General features: G+C 34.9%; 1 protein-coding gene across 4 annotated transcripts in view; it reads left to right on the plus strand.

Annotated features, from left to right (window-relative positions):
• Positions 1-14,413, plus strand: part of STK26 (serine/threonine protein kinase 26) — a 52,049-nt gene that overhangs the window by 15,995 nt on the left and 21,641 nt on the right. The gene's annotated exons all lie outside the window — the stretch shown is intronic.

Genomic DNA, 14,413 nt, shown 5'->3' on the forward strand with positions numbered 1-14,413 from the left:
CTGAAGCAATGAATGTGTAATTATACTTTTACTGTGTGTAATTAATTTTCTGCTAAGAGGTAGAAAGGCTATAATGTTTGGCTTATGCTTTGGACAAAAGGAAAGTTATTTGAAATTTTGGATTTTTAGGTTCTCCCTGACAAATATTTTGATTCCCTGTATTTCTGGAAAATAATGATCATCTACCATCTTCCAGTAGTGCTTTTGGAGCTTTGTTAATTGAATGCAGTCTTTCTCAACCAGAATTCCTCATGTGAACCATAAAACAGAAAATGATTTTAGTTACTGTCTTCTCAATTCTCCCAAGAAGGACGTATAAGGAAGCCCAATTCTAGATGCACCATAGAGCAGTTAATATTTTACATACAAGAATTCTTTAGGGTAGCAGTGGTCAAACTATATCTAAGGGCCAAATACTGTCTGTAACCTAGTCATGTGAGGCCTGCAAGCTAAAAATATTTTTTTACATTTTAAAAGAGTTATTTTAAAAAGATGTGACAGAGACTCAGAGACTGTAAAGTGTACCTGACCCACAAAGCTTGAAATATTTAGTATCCGGCCCTTTACAGGAAAGGTTTGCCGATCCCTGCCTTGGGGCATTAAGACTGAGAATTGCTGATCTAAAGAAAGGAAGCATTTTATAGTACTTTCACTGAGGTTGTGGATATAGCATGACAATAGAGAAGATTTTCACTTTACTAAGGTAACTGACTTGCCTATTGCTTCCATTATTGTGATGCTTAATTCAAGGAAAGACCTCAGATCAGAGTAAATAGGCAGATATGTTTCTGTTTGCTTTTTAGAGTTACACTTTAACCATGGAATTACATAGAATGTTGTATTGGTAATGACAATGAATGATAAATTACATTTATATGTTTGCATGCAGATACATTTAAATATTTTTCTCAGTTTCTAGAGAAAGAAAATAAAAGTGGGATAATTTTATAAAGTAATATAAAGGAGGACAAAGGAGAGGCTTAATTGCTTTTATCAGTATTTAAAATTAGATGGCCACATCTATTAGAGAAGGAAAGTGAATGGGGAGTGTTAAGTGTCAGATATAATCACATTTGTTTCCTCCTTGTACTGAGTAAGTGTCTTCACCCTACAATTAACATCTCAGGCACCTTGTCTGAAGTAAGGAGGATAATACTTAATCAAAAATGCATAAAATTATTAGATCATAGCATATGAAGTAATCAGGCTTTACCAATGCCACTTGACTACTTGATTTAGTGGGGGAGGTACCATCCACCATAAAACACGTATTGGTATGTCACAGAATTATCAAAGGAAAGAAAATGACCATCAGCACTTATTTGTAATTTGCTCCTGTTTTCCTTTATCTCCGTATTCAGTTAATCATGAAGTTCTATCAGTGTTTTTTCCTGCAAAATATCAGACATCATCTCTTCTTTTGTCACACCATTCTTTTGTCATTAAGTAGACTCGAGGCTGCATGTAGACATGATGCAGTTACCTAAAACATAACCTTTATTTTTTCACTCATTTGCTGAAAGCTTTCAGCGGCTCCCTACTAGCCTGACCAGAAATTCCAGGAAAGATGAGTCAAGCCAGGCTTGCTGAGGTGATCAGGAAGGGCAGTACTAGATAGCTGAGCTGGCTTTCAGACTGGGTGTAAATAAGGGAAAGAAAGGGGAGAAATGAAATTAGCCAAGGCAAGAAAGAACAAAGGGAATTCTAAGGTTGCATTTTCCAAAATGTTTTATAAGTCCGTTTGGTGTAGGCAGTGAGGATTTATTTGATGAATAGTACTTTCTCTCTGGTTAGGTTTGTAAAATGATAGGGTACAAACCAGCTCAAGTTGTAGGTCACTGATCTTTTTGGGTAGACAGTGTTCAAATCATTTTAATTACTTAGAATTGCTCATCAAGCTGATTTTGGCTATAGCAATTTAAGAGCTTATCAAGGAACTTTGTCATTTATCTCCATCCTGAGTTTACTTATTTGTCATTGCTCTCCCCACTCCACCCCCAGCTAGAAATCACTCAGTATAAAACTTTTTTAAAAGCCAAGTATTTTATAAGGGTCACTTCTGGTCTTACTGCTTTTTATCGTTCTTAAACAGACTATATAGCATTTTTTTTCTGAAGGAAAAAGGTCAACTTTTGTACATGTATTCAGATTTAGTACTAGATGTTGATTATCCCAATTGGAGAATTACAGTTTTGTTAAATTGATTTCTAAATAGACAAGGACTATAAATATCAACTAATATAACACTTTGTATTTATATTAGCAAAAATTAACTTAGTCATATTTGTGTTGAGAACATGGAAATAGCTTTATGTTTGAAATGATATTTATTAAAAGATTCAACTCATTAGTAGATATCTCATAATTTCAGTAGCATTTTCTCCTCTATTTGAATATTTGATTTGTCAAACATTTAATTTGTGCTTTGGTAATTTCAGCAATGTCAGCACAGATCAATGGGTATAAAAACGGGTGAATTTGTACCTCTAGAGACTGGGATTAAGATATTTACAAGCGCTATTGACAATGGGGACAATGGGGTAGGATGGAGATAGGTTTCAGAAATCTTAGTTAAAGAAAATGTGGGGACCTTCAAGAGGAGATTATCTCAGAACAAAAAGTAGAAGAGTCTTCTGAACTGGAATTATTTGGAGTCTTCTGAACTGGAATTATTTGGGAAAGTGAAAATATGACAATATTTAGTGCTTTTTCCCCAAAATGAGTGGTATTCCCCATACAAAGGAAAGGGAACAGCAATAATAAAATTGTCAGTGAGACTGCTGAAATCTCAGCCCTGTATTGTTAATGCAAGCTACTTTCTCATATATATTGACTGTATCATGGTGCATAGTACGGAGCTTTTCTGTTCATTTGTAATAGTTCTTCTTAGGCTTTCAGGTACAACTATTTCACACATACACACACACATACCATTTTACTTGGTTTTTAAGTGTATTCTTATTTATTAATGCATTGTTCCAAATCTTTAGAGAATTAGAGTAATAAAAACTAACAATAAACATTTGTTTAGCCCTGCACACATATACACACACATAAACACAGACTTTGATGATATTTTTCACTTTGAGAAAATGAAAAGTTGGTTATTGAAAAACTAGAGACCATTCTTTTGTTCAATAACTTCCTCTCTTTTTGCCAAGATTAAAATCATTTGCTATTGATGCCATCATGCCATCAATATCATTTTCTTTTGATCATAAAATGTTAAAGCCAGCAGGACCCAAGAGATAATTTTCCCTAGTCCTATGATTCCATTGGGTAACTCTTAATAAATACTATTTGATTAAATTCGTTCAGAATATAGATTTGATTAAGGAGGAAAATGTTGGAGGGAAATTATTCTGCAGCCACTTTCTCATTAAGAATGAAAAGGTAAGTCTATGTAAAATTCCACTTTTTCAATCAGTGTTAATTTTCTAAAAGAACTCATGGTGTTAATAATTTAGTGCTGTGCTTACAAGCTTCAAACCTATTGATTTTAATTGGAGTTCCACATCTAGAAGAAAGATAGGCAGTGAGCAAATCAATTTTGTTTTAATCCAATGCATTTTAATAAGTGTGCTAAAGATTCACCATAACATTACCCATGATAGTTCGATATTTGCTATAAGGGGCTGCTGCCTTAGATTCTAACCAAAGGCATTTATTTCTGAAAGTACTAGAATGACATCCTTTTATTTTCCCTCTAATATGGATAGCATAAAATGAGGCTCTCAGCATCTGTCACTTCAAAGTGCCCTGTGTGGGTTTGATTAAATAATGGCCTGAATAAATTAGGATACCTGTTTTATCATTTATATATTAACAGAGTCTTTGTCTTTCTTTCATTGTATGGCCTTTTCCCCCTTTCCAAATGAATATTTTATAGTTAGGTCTTGTTATCAATCCCAGGCCATATTTATGTAATGTCCTGTTTAGTCAGTAATAATTCCTGTAATTTTAGCATTAATGCTCATGGTTAAACCTGACGCCTGGTTGAATTGTGTATTTCTATGTGTATTTCTATATGTATTTAGCACAATGAAATTAAAAGAAATTTACAGCAGAGTGGTATGCAAACTGTGGCTCTTCAAGGCCTCTAATCTTTGCATTAGAGTATGAAATCATCCTGGATGCTCCAGGACATACAGTAGTCATGTGGTTCTGGTTAATAGTGATTGCAGATGTGCTTCTAGAATCAGATTTATATATACCACTGATATGCATCCTTGTGTGTGTGGCTACTACCAACTCTTCTTTGAGTATAGCTCCATATTCTTTCGAGAACTGCTGTTTTGCAACCCAAAGAACTCTCTCCAGTTGAAAGAAAAAAATCTCAAAGTTGTGATTTCGCAAAGTTTTTATTATGTTAATCACATGAGAATAGGGATTGACTTAAAATTTCACACCTATGTTAACATCCGTCAGTTTATTGAATATAATCTCCCTTTCACCAAAAGTCAGATGTCAAGTTGCAAATGAAAAGACAATTACACACCAAAGATTTCATTTTAGGAGTGCCCCCAGGTAAATACCCTGCAATCATCCAACGGCCATGGTCTATAAAGGGCCGTACTGGATACTGTGAGGATAGCTGCCACTGAGTAAGGCAGAGCCCTATCCTTAATAAACCTACTGTTGAAAATAGAAAGTCAAGTCATGGCAATGAAAGAGAATGCAAACATAGTAAAATGTGTGCTCTAATGGAGGCACAAGTAAAGGCCTGTGGGAGGGCAGAAGATGAAGCAATGGATTGGTTAATCAGGTTCCCCTAGGGGGATGAGAAGGCTTGTTTTGTTTTTAATTAAAGATGCTGCAATTTTCAGAGATGGAAAAGGAGAAGCAAGGTATTGTAGACTGAGAAAATGGCATGAGTCAAAAGCTCAAAAATGTAAAAATAGAGTCATTTCCTAATGGATCACTGTATTTAAGTTTGTATGTCTAAGGTATTACCTACTGAAGCATTGGGCTTGAAATATGTTAAGATATCCCTAGAATTTTCCCTTTGGACACTTAGTTTCACTGGATGTTCAAATTCTCTTTTTATATATTTTTATATATACATATATATATACACACACACACACATAGAGAGAGATCTATATATATAGAGACATCTATATCTATATCTATATATAGAGAGATCTATAGATATATATCTATACATACAGAGAAACATGTATATAGATCTATATAGAGAAACATATATATATGTGTATATATATGTTACTTTCTGAGTACTACTTTATGTTCTGAGTGAATTTACTTCACACCTAAAGGAGAGAAAGACAAATAGAACTTTAGTTCCTGTACGAGCTGAACTTATTAGGTCCTTATTTAGGTCCTGTATGAGCTGTATGAACCCCTTGACTTCCTCCGGGACAGTCACGCGTATATAATGGGACATGGCCAGTGTGAAGGATGAGAAATCAGTTTGGACAATGACTCATTCTGCTGCTCTTTATCTATTCTTGGTGTCTAGGCCAACTTCATTACAGTATTAGAGTGTTGGGGCTTGAATACGGTCTACTAGTGATTTTGAATTTCTTACTGGAACAATGGAGTGGTATATAATTTTCATTTGAGCTATTGTGTGCTGTTATAGGCTTGGCCACATGGCCAATACCAATGAATCCATTAACTTGTTTCAAAACTAGGGTTGGTGATTGCTAGTGATCAAGGAAGGGGAACAAAGGGACTTGGCTTCTAATACTTCACAGATTCACACAGCTTCAGAGCAGTAAGGAATTTAAAGATTGAATCCACCTCTCTTCCTCATACAGATGGTGAAATCGACATTAAATCACTGATTTCTTGTAATTTTCAAGATAAGCGAAATTAAGTCAATTTTTTCCTGACCTCTCTGCTCTCTTTACCTCTGTAGTACTTATGAGAAACCAGACCTCCTTTTTCCTTTGGAATGGCTGTAAGGTCAGAGAGGAATTAGCTAAATGATGCAATGGAATTTGCATCCAGCATTTATTGTGATGATAGCCTTGACTTTTGGTTTATTGAGAGAAGAATGTGATTGTTTGCAGGATGTTTCCTTCCCTTTACCACGGATATAATTAAAAGTTTAAGGGAACTTCAGATCCCAGAGAGTTAGTTAAAAAAAAAAAAATTAGTTATTTCTTTTCACTTAAAAGGGCTTATATCCAAAGATGATTTACCTGGTTGAACAAAATAATCTGACGTTTCTTCTTTTAATTAAAATAACAGGAATGTGAAGACCTCCATATTTGGGAAATGGAGCTAATGAAAGTGCTGCCTATTATTACTTTGGTTCTTGCTTGAGGATTTTTAAGATAAGGAAAGTTATTAAATTTATTCTCTTTCTTTCTATATTTCATTTTTCTTTGGAAAAATGTGATATGTGGTTAAGTGACAATAGAATCAAAGAAATGTCTCATTCTTCTTTACCCCATTGTAAAATGAACTGTCTTACAAACATGTGAAGAATAGCATTCTTCGCATCCCAGAATGTATCCTGCTTGCTTCCTTGTTCTTTTCCTCTGATCTGAGCTCGGGTAAAAAGAGGAATGCAAGTTAGGAGGCAGAGGAAGCTCTTCTCCTATCCTCTAGTGAGTAGGAGGAATTAAGATGAAGGAATATTATCAATTATTCTTTTGTTCTTAAAGATGAAGTAGACTCAAAATTATTAATCAGGAGAAACTCCTCAAACTGCTGTTATTCATATGCTATGTCAAAATCTTTTGTAATAATTTTAATGAAGTTATCCTTTACTAAAATATCTCCATTCTAAGTATTTTTGCTAATGAGATGCATTTAAAAATAAGAATAATAAAATAAAGAGAAGATGAAAAAGTACTTATACATTTAATTTTAGTTCTGCCTTATGAACACATTTTTCCTGTTGCTATGCACAAAATTGCTGAAAGTTTAAACAGTTGCCTTAATAGTACGAAATAATATTGTGTTAGACCTTTGACTTTATGCTTCACCATTGAGACCAGGGTTGGAGTGCTGTTGCCTCATTCGTCTCAAAACTGCCTTTTAAGTGGGTAGGTAAAGATAAGGAGTCAACTGTGAGTTGATAAAACGCTGTCTGATGACCACAAGGAAGCCCAGGGTTGATGTAATGACATATCCTACTACATTTCATTTATCTCATTTCATGCATGTAAAATCTGGGAATTTGACTGCTACTTTATGTTGCAAAGGCACGTTATAATAAACTTTGAGAAAGATGTAAAAATGTGAGTATACTGTAAAAATAGGTAAGCTAATACCATTTTAATTGTACACTTAGTTAAAATATTTTGAGTCCTTATAAATATGGAAATACAAATTTAAGTGACTGTCCACATAAAGAAATTTAACTTCAAGCCAAATTCTTCATGTTTAATTTGAAACATATACAGACATACTTAATTTTTATCTTAGTTCTTATTCTGTCATATGCAAAATATAGTGGAGCTAAGTATTTTACTTCAGAAATATAAATCATAGAGATCTCTTAAGAATTCCATAAAATTTTATCTGATAACTTGTCATATGAACCTGAAGTTGTGCAAAGTTAAAAATTACTCTGGTAACATCACATTCTTCAAAGGTTGAGAAAATTTTGTCGGGAGTTTATCTTATCCTTCTGATTATTAAAGTAATCTGAGCATGCATGGTCATTTGAACAATTCTAGGCCTGCATAAACCTAGCACAAAATTAACAGTTGATGCTAAATGTTGTTTTTTATCCCTGGACAATTTCATCAATTTGTGGGAGTTTTTTTTAATGAACAGAACTGGAAACCTTAGTATTAAGGGTTACTGAAGTCTACAACAAATCACTGATAAAGCTGGAATTGGAGCTGTTGGCTTCTTGACATTGGCTCCTATGGGAATCATGATATGGAATAGCATCACTACTTTATCTCCTACACTCTAGAGGCTAGCCCATTCCAGTCTGGTTATTGACGTGGAAAAAAAATAGTCTGAGAAACGCCAGAAAGTCAAGATTACTTACGGATTATTTTTCTTTAAAATTGTGATATGAAATATTTGGTAGTTGTGCATACATATGGGGGCCAATCAATTGCATAGTGGTTCAACAATTATAAAAAATTATATCATTTCCAGCAACATCTTTCCCACCAACCCCCAACCACCACAGTCTGGCTACCATTCTACTCTAGTTCTATGAGGTCAGTTTTTTAGATTCCACATGTGAGTGAGATAATGCAGTGTTTGTCTTTCTGTGCCTAGCTTACTTCACTTAGCATACTGTCTTGCAGGATCATCCATGTTGTTGCAAATGATTGGTAAAAGGATACAAAATTTTAGTTAGGAGGAGTAGGTTCAGAAGATATACTATACAACATGGTGATATAATTAATAATAACATATTGTATTATTGAAAAATGCTAATGGAATGGATGTTAAGTGTTCTCACCACAAAGATAAGAAATATAGCATGTAATGCATGTTAATTAGCTAGATTTAGTCATTTCACAATGTATATGCTGTATATTTCAAAACATCTTGTTGTATATGATAAATACATACAATTTTGTCAATTTAAAAATATTAATAAAAATTGTATCAGTTGAAATATAGAAAAGTCCTATTTAAAAATTTTCCAATTTTTTTAAGTTTAAATTTTTCGAATTCTTTAAGCATTGGGATAGTATGGAGTAGACACTGGACAATTGTGTGATCTCTTTATAATGGAAAATAATTTTGGTTTTATAGCAAAAGCGGGTATAGTTTAAATTACAAATAAATCCAAACTGTAGTGAGGGAACCTTAGACATGACAGTCAGGAGATTTGCGTTCAAATTTAAGCTTTGCTACTAGTTAACTACTTATATCTTTGAACAATTTGTAACCTCTCCAGGGTATAGTTTCCTCTCTGTAAAAATAGATTTTGGACAACAAGTTTGCTAAGTTCCTGTTCATCTCAAAGATTATCTAATTCTTTTAACTTCAAGACTCTGTATTTCTTCTTAACTTCTCTACGACCTACCATCATTTTAACGTAAATGGCCTTAAATTACATAGCTTCCATTTGGTGATCCTAGCTTAGGACAAAACGGGTATACAATAAATGCTTGTTGCCAATGGTGATGATAAAGAGTTGGATTGAATGACCTGTATACATTTCCCTCCATTTCTAAAAGCCTGTGATTGAGAGAGCAGTCAATTGTATTTGGATTATATCTGGCACTTAAAAAAAGATAGTGTCCTGTTTTCTCGAACTCAGCACTAGTAAGAGTTATATGGCTGGTTGACTTTAAAATTCTGTTTTGTTTTTGTTGTTGTTGTTCCTTTGTGTTTTTGTTTTTGTTTTGTTTTGTTTTGTTTTGTTTTGAGAAAGGCTCTCACTGTGTTGCCCAGGCTGGAGTGCAGTGGTGCGATCATGGTTCACTGCAGCCTCACGCTTCTAGGCTCAGGTGATCCTCCCTCCTCAGCCTCTTGAGTAGCTGGGACTACAGGCACGTGCCACCAGGCCTGGCTAATTTTTTGTATTTCTTTTTTAGTAGAGATAGGGTTTCACCATGTTGCCCAGGTTTGTCTCGGACTCAACTAGGCTCAAACGATCCACCTGTCTCAGCCTCCGGAAGTGCTGGGATTATAGGCATGAACCACTGCACCTGGCCTAAATCTCCTTTTTTTTTTTTTTTAAATGATATGTTGATTAGGAAACACTCAGCAAACATTTTAGGCAATGTTCATAAGGGCAAGTGAAAAATCTTAACACAGGCGATCATAGTAGAATAGTAATTTAATTTGAGGCTCATAAACCAACTAGAGAATGACTTTTATTTGTATGCATTCTGCTTCTTAGATGACAGGAAACTGTATGTACATGGAAGTAATACAGAAAAGCATTTAATCTCTAGCCTGGAAGAACTGATTTGATCAATTTAAACAGGTAGCTAACTAAGTGTATCTCTAGTTTAGTACATTGTTAGGCTGAAGTTTTTAGTTGCTCTCTGTGATTGTCAGGGCACTTTGTATTCACTTCAAGTCACTCCTGGTGTTCCCTCTTGAGGATTTCAAGGAAGTAAGAAATCTTCCTTTAAGCCTTGATATCATTAGCACATTATTTGCTCAATATTTCCTGTAACACTCCTCCTCATCAATGAGTCACTGATAGGCCTACACACGGGCCAGTCTTTGTGAAATGCAAAAAGTTATTTTATAGCTAGAGCATTCATAGTATGGGCTTTATTAAGGTAGGAAGGCAAGTGCAAAACAATTCAACCTTACTCAGCTTGGTTCTTAGTTCTGGAAGGTTCTTTTAGGACACCTGAGTTGAACCCTTCCAGGTCAAATCCTATGAGAAATCTGCCTCCTCTTCCTTACATCTATTATGTTTTCACTCTCAGTCCCAGAGTCTTACTGGGGGTCTTAGTTAGCTTGCTCAAATTCAAAGAACTAGTTTTTTTACCTTGATTCTTTCCCACATTTTGCTCTCCAGGTCCCCATTCTGTGAGAACTCCAAGACTAATTCTGAATCTGTCTTCAATTTTCTTGTTTCTCCTGGCCACCAATTCCTAATGCCCCCCTCCACAAGTTGACCCATTTTCTACTAACTAGATCTAAACTTTTATCCTTCATCAATGTTGGCTGTTATCCTCAAAACTGTGTCATCAATCACACCTTAACCTATTATAGGCCCTATCGATAATACATAGACTATATTGGGTGTAAACAATGTTTAATAATATGTGCACAAAGAGTATGGGATATGTTGCTTGTGTTTTGACAAACATTATGTTTCTAATCTTGAGTCATCCCTCGGGGTTCCAGGATACCTTCTTCTCCTGTGTATAACAAATTGGTGCATACTCAAGTCATGCAGTCGACCCTGCAGAACCCACATATATGAAAAGTCAGCCTTCTCTATACATGGGTTTCACATTCTGGAAATATTGTATCTTTGATCTGTGTTTGGTTGAAAAAATTTCGTGTGTAAGTGAACCTGTAAAGTTCAAACCCATGTTGTTCAAGGGTCACCAGTGCTAATTTTAGAGACATGTCCTTAGAAGAAGTGTTGCAGACTTCATTTTTAAAAATATAGGTATGTATAGTAAATGCCAAAGTCCCCTTGGTTTTACTTTAATCTCCAAGTTGTCCACTTTTAGTGTACATAATTAGATGAGACCCATATGCTTGCCTGGGAAAAATAAGGATAATTGGTTCCCTGTAATCAGGGATACAAATTTCACATCCATCTGCTTAGTGGTTCTCAAGTGCTGATGTCAAGACTAATATTCAAATGACTACACAGGAATCATTTGGGATGCTTTTTCAGAAGTATTGCTTGCAAGGCCCCAATCTCAGATAGGCTGAATCAGTAGTTTTCGGGTAAGGCCTAAGTATCCACATTTTAAAAGTGATATAAGCAGTTCTAATGTATAGCCAGGATCGGAGAGCACTTAGAGAACTTGTAAGAGTTCTTTCAGCTCTCTGTTTCTGTGGTTTAAGTATCCAAGAAGCCTTCTATCTGCTCCTGACTTTACACAGAAGACAAGCAAGATGTTCACCTAACATTGTTTCCTTTTGGACTTCTTCAGAGTATTTCCATACTAAATAATTGTTGTTGTTATTGTTGTTTTAGTGGTAATGATACCTTCTGAATAAGACTTAAATTTCTAACAGTGTACTTATAGCTGTAGAGTGCAAATTCAAGTTAAATAACAGGTAAAACAGGGCCAAGGAATAATCTGATTGTCCTGAGGAGGTGGATCTGTGAGGCTTTCATTTTCGTAGCCCTGTTTTGGTATGGCATGTGGAAGTCGTCTGCCATTAAAAAGTCAATATGAGGTTAATTTAGCAGTTCCTCCTATTTGACGCTACAGAACATAGAGCTCTTTTTTGGGGGCAGCTTTGAGAAGGCAATACAAATGCAGATAGAGTAATACATTGTGATTTTTGCAGTAGAGGTAAGGAATATTTAGAAATTTCAGTATTTTATTATTATTATACTTTAAGTTCTGGGGTACATGTGCAGAACGTGCAGGTTTGTTATATAGGTATACATGTGCCTGTTGGTTTGCTGCACCCATCAACTGGTTATTTATATTAGGTATTTCTGCTAATGCTATCCCTCCCCAAGCATCCACCCCCTGACAGGCCCTGGTGTGTGATGTTCCCCTCCCTGTTTCCATGTGTTCTCATTGTTCAACTCCCACTTATGAGTGAGAACATGTAGTATTTGGTTTTCTCTTCTTGTGTTACTTTGCTGAGAATGATGGTTTCCAGTTTCATCCATGTCCCTGAAAAGGACATGAACTCATCCTTTTTTATAGCTGCATAGTATTCCATGGTGTATATGTGCCACATTTTCTTTATCCAATCTGTCATTGATGGGCATTTGGGTTGGAATTTCAGTATTCTTAAAAGAATATTTGATTTGGATGGAGAGGAAGCTGACTTTTCTTAGAGGTTCCAAAGAATGATGGGAATGATTAGGCAAGCTAGATTCTTTATTTAAGTGGCTTTTAATTGCATTCCTTGGGATGTTTGCTATTTATTTACTTGATCTTTGCCCTTGTGCTAAAAACAGGAAGGAAACCTGTCTTAACAAAGACTTAGGATACTTTGGTTTAAAATGATGAAGGGGTAATTACAACTTTTGTATTATCTATCAGGGATTCACGACTGGTAAATGTGGCAGGGGTCTCTATCCCTTAGCTAGTTAGGGAAGTGAGGTTACATTAGTGAAATCTTGTTTTCATGATTCCCTCCACTCTGAAAGTTGGTGTTTTGTAGGAGCAGTGTTAGACCCAAAATAAAAGAGTAGGAAGTGCAAACATTGTGTAAATGATGGATCTTTCTCTTTTTCTGTGTCTAACTTGCTGTTCCTCAATTTAAAATCTTAAACTATATCCATGGATTAGGGTTTACTTCAGTGCTTCTTTAAAATGCAAAATGTGACCTGTTTTTAAAATTTTTGATTTACATATTTGCAAGAACCCGTTTATTGTGGGAAGCAAGGAACAGCCGTATCCTCCCTGAGGTTGACTGTTTCAGTCAAATCCTTTTAAAACACTAATCAGGAAGCTGAAGATTTCATTTTTGTTCCTTAACAACAGAAGATTCTTGTTATAAAGTTAATGAATACATACACTTCCCAGAGTGTCTTATCAGAAGATATATCCTATGTGTCTTCAAATAAATGATACATTTCCAAATTTTAGAATTGTTTTATAACTGTGTCAGGAAAACGGAAATACTTTTTTTCCAAAGGAATTTGTAAGGAGTGAACCCATCACCAAGCTATGTAGTAAGTATTTTTTCCACAAGGTATTACAAAACCAAGAACCATCACCAAAAGTAGGAAGAGGTAACTGTGGGTTAGTCACAATGAAATACAAGGTCTTGGTGAAAGAGGACACCAAGGAAATCAATAATGATGGCACTCAAGTTTTTGAGAGGGTATTATAACAAAATGTGAGCATTAAAAATGCATTTGCAACCTACTGGAAGCCTAAACTATTTTTAAAAGCCCATATGGAAAGCTCAAGATGTGTTTGTTCCATGTGGGTACTGGAGGTGGGTGGGGATACACAAGTAGCTTGCAGTTTCAGAGACTTCTATATGAAAAGTACAACTTTTAGAAATGGAAAAACATCCAATCAGAAAGAATGGGGAAGCTTATAAGGTAAATAGGTCATGTACAAACTGTATTTTAGGCTGTGTAAAAAGAGAACTTGGTGAAATTCTTTAAAAGCAGTCATGAGTTTTGGAGTTACCTTAAAAGGTAGTGGTTTACTAGAGTAGTAGTGTGTCCATTTGGTGATCATGGTGCAAAGAAGTTGATAAGAGAAGAACTATTTTCAATGGCCTCTTTGTCTAATAAGGAAGATAAAAGGGACACGCTGACTCCATAATAGTCTTCTGAAATTGACGATGAAATGAAACTAGGTAAAATTGTAGTAAATGAACAGATATTCTATGTACAGTTGACAAATTAGACACAGATAGCTCACCAGAACTTGATAGAATCCTCCTATATTTTGAAGAAACTCAAAGTTTTTGATTAATAAAGCACTTAATGTGCTTTTGGCAGGGTTGGCCATCTTGAGTTTCTACTTGATCAGCAGTATATTTTCAGCAATATGAGTTTAAGTAAGTATAAGTATATAAAGTTTGTCTTGGGGTAAAATTTTAATTCAAAGTTGTATATTATAAGATACAGAATATTTCTGAATCAGGAAACAACAGTGAATTTATAAATCTAAGTCATGCCTATACATTTGTTAACCTTAAAAGCCTACGCTTATTCCAGATTTTATAGTAGTGAAGTGTTAAATTATTCTGGATGTTCACTGTGAGATGAGTTGTGAAAGTTCAATGTATTACCATTTTCTCATAATTACTAGCAATTAGTACAAAGGTATAGAATCTTAGTTCAGCTACTGATGATAACATTTCATATAGATAAGAT

The sequence above is a fragment of the Colobus angolensis genome, unplaced genomic scaffold (assembly GCF_000951035.1).
Source record: "Colobus angolensis palliatus isolate OR3802 unplaced genomic scaffold, Cang.pa_1.0 Scaffold463, whole genome shotgun sequence".
In the NCBI taxonomy this organism is placed as follows: Eukaryota; Metazoa; Chordata; class Mammalia; order Primates; family Cercopithecidae; genus Colobus; species Colobus angolensis.